A 15,588-nucleotide genomic window follows, 5' to 3' on the forward strand; every position below is an offset into this window, starting at 1 on the left:
ATAATTTAGTTATCGTTATTTATAGAGATTTATTTCTAAATAGGATGTATAATTAAGAGATATTGGAGTCAAGTCCTTACAACTGATGATCTGATATTCATTTTAGTATACGTCTAACGTCTGTGTACCTATATTTATCTCTCACTATACCCGTATGACCGGCTGTAGGGGGTCTGCTAAGATAGCGGTTCTGCTTTTTAAGTACGATTAGTTTGCTTTTAAGGTATGATGGATATTAAATTGTCATTTAGATATTCAATCCCAGCTATGACACATTTATAAGATTTTTTCTTCTAAATGAGATATACAATGATAAACTTCTGGATCATCCGTGATGAACACTTCCTTATTACAGGTGGAAAACTTTCATGTGTCGAATCGACGTCCTAGATTCGGTGTTATCTCATTTAAGATTTTCTTTAAGTACGATGACTCCTCTAAATATTTGATGATGGGTTATCAATTTATATAATATATATAAATATGCTGCGAGGAATGTCTTCCTAGTATTATCAATTTCTAATGAGCAATTGAGCAAATTCGTATGACTGATGCTATTCATGTTTGTCTCTACTCTCCTCCTTCGTCTCCATCTTCTTCTATTTATTATTACTATTATTATTATTATTATTATTATTTTCGTTCAACGATTCATAATTAAGCAAGATTGGTCTCGAGTTTAAAATTATTATTGTTTTTTTGAAAATTTACTAATTATTAATTTGACGGTACCAGACGCTCCTCCAATCTAATCAGCTGCTACTACTACTACATTAGAGAATATAAACAGTTCAAAATAATTGCTCCAGAGGAAACACGAAAAAAAAGAAAAAAAATATATACGAGCTCGTTTTTTTTTTGCTAAAAAAAAAAAAAGAAAAGAAAAACGAGCTCATATATATTTTATCCACTCCTCAGGCCAAAGTCCATTTTTTAGCCCTCTCCTCCCCAAAGTTCATTTGTTGCTTTGCTCGGGCTCTTTGCTCCCTTCTCCATTCCAGTCAGGGGCTCTCACGTCGATCGGCGGCAGCCGCCCGAGGCAACATTCCGGTCGCTATGCGGGTAGCAGTGGTGGGTGCGGGGATCACTGGGCTGGCTGCGGCCTACACATTGGCGAAGGCCGGTGCGGAGGTAGTGATCTAGGAGAATGAAGGTTACTTGGGCGGCCATGCTAAGACGGTCTCTTTTGATGGCATTCTCCTTGACTTCGGTTTCATGGTCTTCAATCGAGTAAGTAAAGCCCCCATAACACAAAAAGAAATATCAAAGGCATTACTTGTTGGTAGTAGGCGAAAGTGTTCGCTCTTTTGATACGAATGATGCGTGTTACAGGTGACGTATCCCAATATGATGGAGTTTTCGAGAGCCTTGGCGTGGAGACGGAGGTTTCAGACATGTCGTTTGCTATAAGCTTGGATGACGGCAAAGGATATGAATGGGGAAGCCGGAATGACTTCTCTAGCTTATTTTCGCAAAAGGCCAATCTACTCAATCCATACTTTTGGCGAATGATTCAAGAACTTGTCAAATTCAAGGGAGATGTCCTCAAGTAAGCTTAATTTCGCTAGACCCTTAATATTGTTCTCGATATGTTTGGAGAAAACCAACCATTAATTCTGAAAGGTACCTCGAGAAGCTGGAAGGCGATCCAGATGTAGACCGCAATGAGACGCTGGAGCACTTCATCAAATCTCATGGCTATTCTGAGTTGTTCCAGAAGGGTCATCTTGTGAGATTAATCACTAGAACCTATATTCTTTTTCGATGTTATTGTAGTAACTGATGTTTGGTTTGTACAAACAATTTTGCGAGGTTACAGATTCCAATTTGTGCCACTTTCTGGTCATGCCCTCCCGATGCAGTACTGCATTTCCCAGCTTATTATGTCCTTTCCTTTTTCCGTAATAGTCACCTTCTTCAGGTTAATATTCTTCTGCCTTAACTTTGCTGTTATTTCTACTTTGTTTGTGATCATCCATCTTGTTATTCATTCTAACTAGTGCTCTACAAGCCTCTTTAGTATTAAGTTAACAATTTTCACTCCATACCACATGTTTATCTTCTTGATCTTTATGATGCTTTCAAACACATGTCGTCTATCTGGTGGCCCACAGTGGCATTCTGTCAAAGTCACATTCACAGAGCTATATTGGCAGGGTAACCTTGTAAACTTGTGTATCTAAAAATTTGGTCAGAGCTATATCTTTAACTCGATGCTTATTACAAGCAGGTAAGAGAAGAACGGGAGAGAAGATCATGTACAATTAGAACAGGATATGCTGTGCAATCAGTTTTTAATACTGATGGAGGTAAAGTGCTTTCTTCTAAATGATTGCTGATCATTGACCAGAGGTATCAATTGGATCCTCTTGATCAAATTTATTTTGATAAACTCACAGATCAAGATTGTTTTATGATCATCTTTGGTTAAATACAATGATATGGCTTTTTGGCAGGATGCTGTGTGGTAGGAGCAGATTGCTCGAAAGAGATGTATGATCAATGCATAATTAGCGCCCATGCCCCGGATGCTTTGAAACTTTTAGGAGAACAAGCAACCTTCAAGGAGGCAAGGATACTTGGTGCCTTCCAATATGTATATAGGTATGTTAATGTTGTTGAAAACAGACATGCTAAACAGAGTAGGAAGTAAGATGGAGACATGAAACTCCACCTTTTAGTCTTTCATTGTTAAGTGAGACTTATTAATCGTATTTAAATACCAAGATGTCTCTCATTGAAGTGCCTTGGCATTTTGGGTTGGATTGGACTTCGACGATGACTTTAACATGATATTAAAGGTAGTTCCTCACCTTTATCAATGTTGGGTGTAACAAGTGAGAAAGAAAATATTAAACTCTATCTCTTAGTTTAATAGATTAGTACATATAGCTGATAGTTATTAGTTTTTACTAATTATGATTTCAATTATGGCTTTTGATTACTTGGGTTATCCGAATTGCTAAGAAAGAGAAGACGATTTCTCGGGAGGCCCATTCTGTTGATAAAAGAATATCCGGTTCTCACTCATACCTCATTTGTTGAAGTCAGACAGACTGTAACCTAGACGACCATAGGCAAAAGAGTCATTAAGTAGTTGATAAATTTAAATGCATCTAACCAATTCATAGATGTCACATTTGATTATATGCTCAAGAGTCATTAAATCAGGCTTATCTCTACATAATACTTCTTGTATATAGAAATTGCAGCTGAAGTAGATCTTTAATTTATCACTAAGTTGTAAGAAAATGAGGTCTATATTGAGCTGGAGTGTAAAACTTCTTGAACATGAAACAACCTTTTCTTTGGTTTTTCATGAATATGGTCTTCTTGGATATTAATGTTATCAAATTCAATTCAAATATTAACTTGAGGAAAGCTCACATATACATGCCATTATAATATTACTTTATATTTTCTCATTCCCTCACCAACTGAAGTATAGTGTGTTTCTGTGAACAGTGATATTTATCTTAATCATGACAAAGTTTGATGCTTAAAAATCCAGCAGCATGGAGTGCTTATAATTATCTTGGGGCAACACATGATGGAGTGTGTGTCACATATTGGCTAAATGTGTTGCAGGTTTGCTTTGACTTTTTGTTTTTAAGCACATATCATTGGTTTAACATCATGCATTCTTTGAATTTGGTTTGTTAGAAGAGTTTCTCTTGAAAGATTACAAACAGTTGGTGAAAAAGCTTATGGTGCAAATATGTCTGCAGAATCTAGGTTCAACCAAGCTACCATTTCTTGTAACTCTGAAACCTCTGCGTGTTCCAAAACACACCTTGCTTAAATGGTGCACCAGCCATTCTTTTCCATCTGTTGCAGCCTCAAAAGCTGCCTTAGAGCTAGAAGTCATACAGGGGAAAAGAGCCATATGGTTTTCTGGAGCGTACCAAGGTAAGCTGTGGAAGTTGTAGCAATCAAGAGTTAGGTGTCAAATTGAGAGTCTTCTTCTGGTACCATTTCATTCCAACATTTTAGTGAGTGTTGCACGAAAAGGGCTAACTGAAACCAAAAAACATGAATTGACAAAGCCAAGTTGAGAAAAATTTAACTGAAAGGGCTAAATTTCGAATAGAATCAAACTTCAAATCGAAATTGAAATTCTCACTTATTTGGATGGTGATTCACAGGTTATGGCTCCCATTAGGATGAACTGAAGGTGATAGAACTACTTCTTGCATTTGGATTTAAACATAGAATGCTTTACAATCATTAAACATCAACGAAATGAAATGCTTGATGTGCAAATCACAATTCTTTTACAGGCAGGCATTATGGCTGCTAACAGTGTGCTTGGAAAAGATACTATTCTATTGAGAAACCCAATACATATGGTACCATCATTAATGGAACGTGGAGCAAGACATTTTGTGATTAGATTTCTTGAGAGTTATATCTCAACTGGTTACTTAACGTAAGTGCATTGATTTGCTTGCATATTTAGATTCACCATGGAAAAGGTCATTTGCTTATTGGTGCTTGTAAGACTGTAAGTTGTGATCATAGTACAGTGGTGACAATGTGGAGTACATTATAGATATCAAAATTAAAAGAAAGGGTATAAATCACACAATTACCAATATACTTACAAGTTAGAACATCATTTTTTTCAGGAATTAACTAATACATGGTTTAATATAACCTGAGAGCAAGCAATTGAGATGGATATCTGTCAAGCATTAGGCTCTCTAGAAACTATCCAATGTCTGCAATTTTAGGCTTTGCATGCAACATTCCTTTGAATCCATGCTACATCATAATTGCAGATTGCTAGAAGAAGGTGGCAATATATACGAGTTCAAGGGAATGAGATAGCAAAACACAAAAAAGGCTATTCTTATAGTTCATAATCCTTTGTTCTATTGGAAGGTCCATTTGTTTGCCTTTTACGAACAGTCCTAGTTTGAATATCAATCACAAGTACATCAGGCCAAAAACTTACCCATCATATCAATCTTGACAGATTGCCACTGAAGCTGATTTAGGTCTTGCAGATGCATATATAAATGGGTACTTTTCATTTGTTGATAAAGAAAAAGGCCTTCTGGATCTTCTTTTGGTAACTTAACAAGTGCACAAGCTGAAAGATTAGATGCCAGTTACTGTCACTCAACTTGCAAATTTAATTAATGTTTTCCATATTTTTTGGTAGATCCTTATCGCTAACAGTGAACTGAGGAAATATTTTGGAAGGTATTTTAGGTGTCTCCTTTCCTTGATTTTTTTTTTGTTTTGCTGAATGCATTACTGATACTATGCACAAATATGAAACTTGTTTCTACTGCTACAAATTTTCTGAGAAGTTAACCAGAGGTTGGTGGACACCAACGTTTGCAACAGCAGGATTTGCATCAGCAAGATACTTTTTTAAGTGTATGTGGAGACAAAACACTATAAAACAAGCCATTCAGAACATCTGCAATCATTATGATCTGGTTAGACTTCAGCTGCTGTGCAAACTCATTGTAAAATTTTTCATTATTGTAACTTTAATAATTGAAATGAAAATCTATATTAATTGGAATCTCTTTTTGGTTTAATCTGGTAATTAACTTCATCTCATGACAGAGTAATGATTTCTTTTCTCTGATTTTGGATGAGACAATGAGCTACTCCTGTGCCATTTTCAAGGTTCTGAACTTCTATTTTGCTTGGTTTACTTTGCATTATTCTTTCTAACATTCCATACAAGTCGTGGTTCATTTATTAGAATCTAAAATTCCTTCCCAAACAATTTTTCAGACACTGAATGAGGACCTGAAAACAGCACAGCTACACAAAATCTCTCTTTTAATTAAAAAGGTGAGAATGTTGTTGGAGCACTTTGGTGTCTCATTTCATTGTTAGCTCAATTCTTATCGTTCTACTTTAACATCAAGGCTCAAATTGATGGAACACATGAAGTTTTGGAGATTGGTTGTTGTTGGGGAGGTTTTGCAATCAAGGTTGTTAAGCAAACTGGCTGCAGATACACAGGAATTAACTTATCTATGAAGCAACTAGAGTTTGCAAAGAAAAGAGCTAAAGATGAAGGCTCGAGGTTTGTATTCTTCATCCTAGAACTTATAAATATTCAACACAAGATTCATATTGGGGGTATCATGGCATTCTACTTGGGAGTGTTGGAATTTTGGTGGAACTCGGATGAGAAAATAAGAATGTAGGAGTGATTTTGTAACAAAGTATGAGAATGGGCGAAAAAACTCTATGAAGAGAAAATGTTACTACTTGCCATTCTTCATCATACAAGGTCCTATTTATACACTTAGATTGATACATATTATCATTAAATACAAGACAATTAGACTTTGTTCTTTTCTATACTAATGACTCTTGTCATAAAGAGTTTCATTGAACTTAATAAGATAATTGAACTTTACTTTGTTTATGAAGAGTCACATGATGTCAAATTGATTTTGACAACTCTCTTGCATGATTGATGAAGTCAAGTTGTTCTTGGCATTATTCTTGCATTTGAAGAAGCCAATTTATCTCTTGGAATAAGTTTATATACCAACATCTGCCCCCCTTAAACTTGTTCTTCCTTGAACTCCCAGCGAATTCCTTAGGTATTGGAAGGCTTCTACTTTTAGAGGCTTTGTTAATATATCAGCTACTTGATCACTTGACTTCACATAGAGCAATTCTATTTCTTTTGACTTAACATACTCCCTTATGAAATGAAAGCGAGTATCGATATGCTTGGATCTTTCATGATGAACTAGGTTTTTGGCTAAAGCAATTGCAGATTTATTATCCACATAGATCTTGGTTGTAGCTTCTTGTTGCAATCTAAGGTCCTGGAGTAATCTGTTTAACCAAATAGCATGACAAACACAAGAGGCTGCAGCAATATATTCAGCTTCACAAGTTGATAGAGCAACAATTGATTGTTTCTTTGAAGACTAAGTGATTGCAGTATTACCAAGATAAAACACATATCCAGTAGTGCTCTTGCGATCATCATAACTTCCAACCCAATCACTATCACTGAAACCAAAAAAACTCCACATCTTTTGTTGATGAGTAAAGAAGTCCATAATCAATTGTCCCTTTGATATATTTAAGAATTCTCTTAACTGCATATAAGTGAGAAGTTTTTGGAGTTTCCATGTACCTGCTTACTAAACCAACTCCAAATAATATATCAGGTCTTGTGCATGTCAGATACATGAGGCAACCCACAAGACTCTTCTAATAAGTTGGATTCACAAGTTTACCTTCTCCGTCTTTAGTCATTCTAATGCCATATTCAACTGGCGTATCCATAGCATATCAATCTTCCATTGAGAATTTCTTCAGAATCTCTTTGGCATATTTTTCTTGTGATACAAAGATCCCCTCTTCTCTTTGTTGTACTTCAATGCCAAGGAAGTATCTCATCAATCCTAGATCTGTCATCTCAAACTCCTTCTCCATTGATTGTTTGAATTCTCTAATCATGAAGATATTATTACCTGTAAAAATTAAATCATTCACATAAAGACATACCAGTAGAATATCTCCATATGAATTCTTCTTCAAGTATAAAGAATGCTCATAAGGACACTTTGTGAAGCCTTCCTTTATAAAGTGCTTATCAATTCTTGAGTTCCAGGCTCTAGGGGCTTGCTTGAGTCCGTAAAGAGCTTTTTTTAACTTGTATACTTTTTCTTCTTGTCCTTTGATGATAAAATCGAGTGGTTGCTCAATATAAACCTCTTCTTCAAGATTTCCATTTAAGAAGGCAGACTTTATATCCATCTAATATATCTTCCATCTTCTTTGAGCTGTAAGAGAGATGAGTAGTCTTACTGTTTCAAGCCAGACTACTGGTGCAAAGACTTCTTCATAGTCAATCCCATATTTTTGCTTGTATCCTTTGGCAACCAACCTTGCTTTATGCCTTTCAATTTCTCCTTTTGCATTTGTCTTTGTTTTGAACACCCATTTGACTCCAATAACTTTGTGTCATTGCGGAAGTGAAGTGAGCTCCCATGTATTATTTTTATTTATAATATGAATTTCTTCTTCCATTGCTTTTCTCCACTTTATATCCTTGGATGCTTCTTCATAGGTTATAGGATCATATCCTGCAAATAAGCACAAATTATTAAGAGCAAAATCAACATCAATTGCTTGGCTGGAGTCATATATATCTTGGATGCTCTTCATCTTTTTCACAATTGGACTGTTTGAATCGTCACTTTCTGATTGAGTATCAACTTGTTGGGGTGATGATACTTCTTCTCCTTGCTTGTCTTCCTTCTCTTTATAATCTTCTTCAAATGAGATTTGCTTCATGTCATCATTATTGTTATTGTTCCAATTCCATGTTTGTTCTGCATCAAATTCCACATCTCTTGATACCACAAGCTTTTGAGTTATGGGATTGTACAACTTGTACCCACTAGCATTCTCGCAATAGCCCAAGATAATACACTTTTGACTTTTATCTTCAAGTTTTGTCCGATTCTCTTCTTGTATTTTTACATATGCTATGCTCCCAAAAATATGAAGATGATCCACCTTTGGTTTACGTAAACTCCATGCTTCCTCCGGGGTGATGTCTCCAATTCTTTTAGGGGAAACCTGCTCAATAAATATACAGCACAAGCAACAGCATCTCCCCAAAATTCTTTTGGGATATTTTTCTCTTTCAACATACATCGAACCATATTTAGAATAGTTCGATTTTTTCTTTCTGAAACACCATTTTGTTGTGGTGTTTGAGGCATTGTGAGTTGATGAAGAATACCATTTTCTTTGCAAAAATTTTCAAATTCTAACGAGGTGTCTCACCTCCTCGATCAGTTCGCAGACATTTTATCTGATAACCACTTTGTTTTTCAACTAAAATTTTAAATTGCTTAAATTTTGTGAAACTTCTTTTTTCTCTTTCAGCATATATATCCACATTTTCCCACTATAATCATCAGTGAAATTAAAGTCAAGAAATACTTGTTTCCTCCAAAAGAGATAGGTTTGATAGGTCCACAAACATCGGAGTGCACAAGCTCAAGTTGTGAAGATGCTCGCCTCTAATTGTACTTTTTGAATGGCTTCCTTTGTTGCTTTCCTACAACACATATTTCACATAGATGGTTGGAACTTTCAATCTTTGGCAATCCAAATACCATGTTATTTTTTGAAAGTAGCTTTAATGCTTCAAAGTTTAGATGCCCATATCGAAGATGCCAAAGAGTGGAACTATCCATAGTGCTTGCCTTGAAGCATTTCTCTTCATTGATGCTTAACTTCAGTGGGAACAATCTGTTCTTGGTCATTGTGACATGAGTAATAAGATTATTATTTTTATGATGAATACTGAGAGTCAAGTCCTTCATTTATATATCATATCCTTTCTCCAATAATTGACCAATGCTCAAAAGATTATTTTTTTATATCAGGAACATAATAAACATCTGAGATGCATACCTTCTTTCCATTTTGCAATACAAACAAAATGTCACCTTTTCCTTTAATTGACCTTTGTGATAGATCTCCGAAGGTGATATTGCCTATTGGCCTCTCATCAAACTTTGTGAACAACTCTTTTCTCCCACACATGTGGTTTAATGCTCCTGTGTCTAGGAAACATGCAATAGGTTGGACAGATTCTGGCCCATCTCATGCCATCAACAATACTGGTCCTTCATTGTCCACCTCCTTATTGACAAGGTTCACTTGTTCTTCTCCGTTGTTAGTGTTATACCAACATTCATTATAGTGATGACCATACTTCTTGCAAATACGACATTGAGATTTAGTTTTATCATACCTCCATCCAGTGTTTCTACCTCGTCCACGACCATGACCTCGGCTTCCACTATGGCCTCTTCCATGTCCATATCCTTCATTTCCGTCATTCTGATTTTGAGTGTGCCAATTGGAGTTAGAAGTACGACCAACTCTTCCTCTCCATGTAGAGGCCCTTCCTCGTTGAGGACCTCCTCTGGATGATTCATTATGCTTGAATGATAGTTTGGCTTGGAGTGCTTGCTCCAAAGTTCTTCCTTCACTTTTCTTCAATATTCTTTGTTCATATGCTTGAAGGGATCCCATAAGCTCTTCCACAGCCATCACCTCCAAATCTTTTAATTCCTCGATTGCCACAACTATGAAATCAAATTTTGAGTCTAAAGACCTTAAGATCTTTTCAACAACTCGAACATCTTTTAGTTCCTCGCCATTTCTTCTCATTTGATGAACAATAGAGATAACTCGGGGGAATAATCAGAAATTATTTCTGAAGCCTCTTGTTGTAGTGCTTCAAATTGAGCTCGTAGGGCTTGTAGGCGAATCTTCTTTACTTTATCTACTCCATCATATGCTGTCTTCAATATCTCCCAAGCCTCTTGTGACGTTGTTGCTAGAGCAATCAACTCAAAAGCGGCTTCATCTACTCCTTGATAGATAGTGAATAAAGCCTTCTTCTCTCTTTTCTTCATCGCCTTAAGAGCTTGTTCATTCCCATCGCTTGTTTCGGCTATAGTATAACCGGTCTCCACAAGGTCCCATACATCAAGGGAACCTAATAGAGCCTCCATTTGTATACTCCACATTCTGTAGTTGTCTTTGGTTAACTTTGGCACTTGGAGGGAACTCGTCGAAGCCATTGATGTATATGGCTCTGATACCAGATTTGTTGGAACTAGGATGAGAAAATAAGAATGTAGGAGAGATTTTGTAACAAAGTATGAGAATGGGAGAAAAAACTCTATGAAGAGAAAATGTTACTACTTGCCATTCTTCATCGTACAAGGTCCTATTTATACACTTAGATCGATACATTATATCATTAAATATAAGACAATTAGACTTTGTTCTTTTCTATACTAATGACTCTTGTCATAAAGAGTTTCATTGAACTTAATAAGATAATTGAACTTTACTTTGTTTATGAAGAGTCACATGATGTCAAATTGATTTTGACAACGCTCTTTCATGATTAATGAAGTCAAGTTGTTCTTGGCATTATTCTTGCATTTGAAGAAGCCAATTTATCTCTTGGAATAAGTTTATATACCAACAGGGAGATGAGATAAGCTAAGGTTCACAAAGGCAGCCAATAAAATGGTAAATGTTTCACAGCATCAATTTGTACTACAGTGTATGCTTTGTTCAGTTACTAGTCCACGATGATATGATTTTTATAGTAAAGCTTCTCAAATGAACAATAGGTGTAAATATATTTAAGGAAGATGAAAACCAAAGTAAACAACAACAATATTCCCAAAGTATAAACCGAAAAGTATTCATGGCATAAGAGGTCCATCTCTACTGCTATCTTATGGAACTAATGGGTGTTTGCTTTAATACGAAATCTGGTATTCTTAGTTGTAACTTGCTAATTCATTTATGATGAAGACTTTCTCTACAGGACAATGTGAAGATTACAGAACATGTTCTTTTAGGCAAACAATAATGATTCCTGTCTTTGTTAGAAGTCTATAGCATATAGATTCGTTTGCACAAATACATATTCTTTACCAAAGTAGTGGCCTACTTTCAGGATCGCATTAATTTCGTGCTGATGGATTATCGTCATCTGCCAAAAAATCACAAATACGACCGTATCTTCTCTTGGTATTGTTCACTCAGAACTTTTTGTCTTGACATAGATGGTTGAAGCAGTAGGTCATGAATTCATGGATGAGTTTTTCAGCTGCTGTGATTCAGTTCTGGCTGAAGATGGCATATTTGTGCTCCAGGTTCACCGAATGACTATTATTTTTAGTAATATTTTTATCTTGTGCAAGAATGATCATTTGACTATTTAGTTATCCTCATTGTTAGACATTTCTGTTCTAATTTATCAACCTCATCATATAAAAAATAGATCAACAATAATGATTTTTATCGAGCTAATCATATAAAATAGATCAACTCATTTTTGATCTAATGTGTTTGATTACGGTTGCGCTGCAGTTCAGCAGTATTCCCGATCAACGCTACGATGAATACAGGAGAAGCTCTGACTTCCTCAAGGAGTACATGTTTCGTGAGCTATGTGTTCCTAGTTTGAGCAGAATAACAACAGCTATGAATATGATGACTTCATCTTAATTCTGGTAACAAGTTTTTGTGTATATAGCGATTTCCATATCCTTTTGGGTTTTCATGTGTGTCTTAATCGCACAACATTGAACTTGAGAACATTGGGAACTAGTACTATCGAACAATTGCAAGCTGGAGGAACAATTTACTTGCGAATAAGGAGTAAGTGCCTATCGTTTATTAGTGTTAACAATACCTTTACTATATCTCAAGCATTTGGGAGAATTGATTAGCCAATTGACTTAAACATCAAAGCCAAAAAGGTGATTTTGTCACCCTGAGCGCCTCTCATTGCCGGCTTCACAGCGAGATGAAGGGAGGTAAATCACGATACCAACTGACCTCCTAGGTGGGAGGGCATTTAATCCTTATGTGAATGAACCCTGTGGGAATCAACCCTTGCCCAATGAAACAATTTTGACACCCGAGTACTAACTCGGCTATGCCCGTGAGGTCCAATTTGTTGGCCCAGCGGGGCCAGCAAGAGGGGAGGGGTGAATTGCCTGAAATAGAAAAATAAAACCATTCCTCGTTCTTCAACTCAGATTAGTAGCAAACTTATATAAATAAAATTAAGCAACTAATAAATTAAAAAGACACAAAGGAATTACTTGGTTACAACCTAGGTGATTGTTAATCCAAGGCAAAAGAAAGCGTTGAAAGATCTCCTTCGTGTAGACGGAGAAGCCTATTACACTCTTAAAAAGCTCAGGAATGTACAAGGAAATGAAAGCTAGAGTTGATCTCAAGTTGTTGTTGATTTCCTGGGTCCAGGTGTCTTTTTATAGTCCCTGGGAAATCTCATCCGAAGGTTGAAGACGCTTCCAAAGGGCTTGGAAGGCGCCTCCAGCGTAGCAAGTAGATAAAGTTTTATCCACTTACAAACAGCTAGTTTGACTGGCCGAAGGCACCTTCCATAGCCTTGGAAGACACCTTCGCACTATTTATCAAATGCACATTCCAGCCATGGAAGGCGCCTTCCACAGAAGGCGCCTCTCCTTTGAAGGCGCCTCCAGTAGCACTTGCAGCTCCTTTTCTCTCCTTTGCTGCTGCGATCACCTGGGTGATTTCGGCCACCGGAATAGGGCTCACCCGAGCTCAATTTTCGGCCTTCTCCTCGAGTAGGCTTCCGCTCCGGCTTCTCGTCCCTCGAACATCGCGTACGTTCTTCTCGTCCACCGGTGTACTCTTCCGCAACCCGTCGGCTCCCTTCCCATGCCATTCTTCTCGCTAGCTGCATCTTCCGTTCAACTTTCTGTGCGCCTAAGCTTCTGTACACTTAGACACAGGAATCAAAACCAAACATGACATAATCTAACTTGATTAATCACATCAAAACAACCACGGGGTCCAACACAATTGACTTAAACATTGTAGCAATGTAGCAAGGTGATTATGCCAAGCACCCCTCACAACACGTCCCAAGTTATGTGAAGGGAGCTAAATTACGAGGTGAATTTATAGCCGACCGCTAAGTTGGCTTGGGAATGGGAGATGTTTTTTCCCCTAACTTGTAGCCAACTTAAATATGTGGAAAACGACGATTCAACAAAGATAGCCGACTTAAATATGGTGGCAAAAGGTGACTACGTTCTTCCCCAGCGCCACCGCCAATCTGTCACATGGCCACACGGAGGAGGTAAATTACGGATGACTACTAGCCTTTGGAATAATGACTGATGCATGAGGGAGGTATTTATCTCGGCTATGCCGAGATTCGAACCCTAAACCTCATGGTGGCAGTACCTCATGCGCTAGCCACTATACCATCCTGAGGAGACTTAGCCAACTTAAACATGATGGCAAAATGCGAATACGCTTGCCCCCAACGCCCATACCAATCCGTCCCAGGGCCAACATGGTAGTCAACTTAAACATGGTGGCAAAAGGCGAATACGCTCGCCCCCAGCACCTCCGCCAACCCGTCCCAAGGGCAACACGGAGGAGGTAAATCACGGGCGGCTACTAGCCTTTGGAATAGTGACTAGCACATAAGGGAGGCATTTACCTCGGCTTTGTCGAGATTCGAACCCCAGACCTCATGGTGGCAACACCTCATGCGCTAGCCACTAGACCCATCCGAGGCGACGGTAGCCAACTTAAACATTGTGCAAAAAGGCGGGTCCCGCCGCCCAGCGGCCCCCTAGGCCTGGCCCCACAGGGATCCTAGGAGGAAGTAAATCAGCGGTGAATGCTGGCCCGGTTAAAGCGTGGTGTCTCCGGAATTTAACACAGTCGGCCTAGATTATTCATCCAGTGCGCGTCCGTGGACCTTCGACCCTATAACTCATTGTGCAAGGATGCCACGCCTTAACCGGTTGATCCAGCCCGCGGGGGCGGTAGCCAACTTAAACATGATGCAAAAGGTTGGAACCGCCAACCCAGCGGCCCCCTCACCCCGGCCCCACAAGTATGAGAGGGAGTAAATCACGGTGAATACGGGCCCAGTTATGACATGGCGGTCTTAGGTGTTTAGCACGGACAGATATTGATGTTATCGCAATTGCTGCCGCAGACCTTTGACCTCCCGACTCATGATGCAAGAATACCATGTCATAACCGGCTGATCCCGCCCGTGGGGGCAGTAGAGTAAGAGTAGCCAACTTAAACATGATGTAAAAGGTTGGAACCGCCAACCCAGCGGCCCCCTCATCCCGGCCCCACAAGTATGAGAGGGAGTAAATCACGGTGAATACGGGCCCAGCTATGACATGGCGGTCTTAGGTGTTTAGCACGGACAGATATTGATGTTATCGCAATTGCTGCCGCAGACCCTCGACCTCCCGACTCATGATGTAAGAATACCATGTCATAACCGGCTGATCCCGCCCGTGGGGGCAGTAGCCAACTTAAACATGGTATTAGAGTAAGAGGTCAAGAGTAGAATTTCACAAGTACCCCACCTACACACTTTAACAATCACTAATGTATTACCATATCTATTGAGGAGCCAAATCTTATAATTGATTCTATCATCAAAGTCAAAATGGAAATGGATTTGTTGCTGAAACACTAGTAACAAAGGATGAATAAAAGCACCAATGCTCACTTTACTTCGGAGGATAGATTATTAAAGGGTGAAAATTACTGAAAAAGGAAGGATAGATTATCATTTGCAGTTACTTTTTGGCCTAAAACCTTGACTTTCCTTCATCCATTTATTATCGGTTCGCTAGAGTAAACTAAGCATAACTGCTCTTGTCCAAAAGCTGGAAGCTGAAAAGCTAGGGAGATGGCGACTTTGTTGACCGACTGAAGACCTCGCTCCATTTTGAAAAACAAGTAACGCCTCCTTAGCGTTGGCCCCTCGACGCTCAAGTTAGTCACTAGTATGTGGAGAAAAGTGGAGCAACTGTAGAACTATGCGCAAACAGTAGACAACTCATACCTCCGCCGGTGACGGACCCCCTTTATGTAGAGCCCTGGTGGGTGACGTGCGCGCTTCTCTCTAATGTGTCCTACGAAAGGGCTTGTCAGGAAAGTACCTTTGCCACCGTACCTTAACAGAGCATGCATATCCCTGACAGACAGTAG

General features: G+C 38.4%; 1 long non-coding RNA gene and 1 pseudogene across 1 annotated transcript; both read left to right on the forward strand.

Annotated features, from left to right (window-relative positions):
* Positions 1-945: 945 nt before the first annotated feature.
* LOC121994624 lies at positions 946-11,503 on the forward strand (annotated as a pseudogene).
* Positions 11,504-11,567: 64 nt separating this feature from the next.
* Positions 11,568-12,115, forward strand: LOC121995860. Its single transcript, XR_006115925.1, has 2 exons — positions 11,568-11,708; positions 11,926-12,115. It is a non-coding gene; the product is annotated as an uncharacterized LOC121995860 (long non-coding RNA).
* The last annotated feature ends 3,473 nt before the right edge of the window (positions 12,116-15,588 follow it).

This window comes from Zingiber officinale, chromosome 6A, assembly GCF_018446385.1.
Source record: "Zingiber officinale cultivar Zhangliang chromosome 6A, Zo_v1.1, whole genome shotgun sequence".
NCBI lineage: Eukaryota > Viridiplantae > Streptophyta > Magnoliopsida > Zingiberales > Zingiberaceae > Zingiber > Zingiber officinale.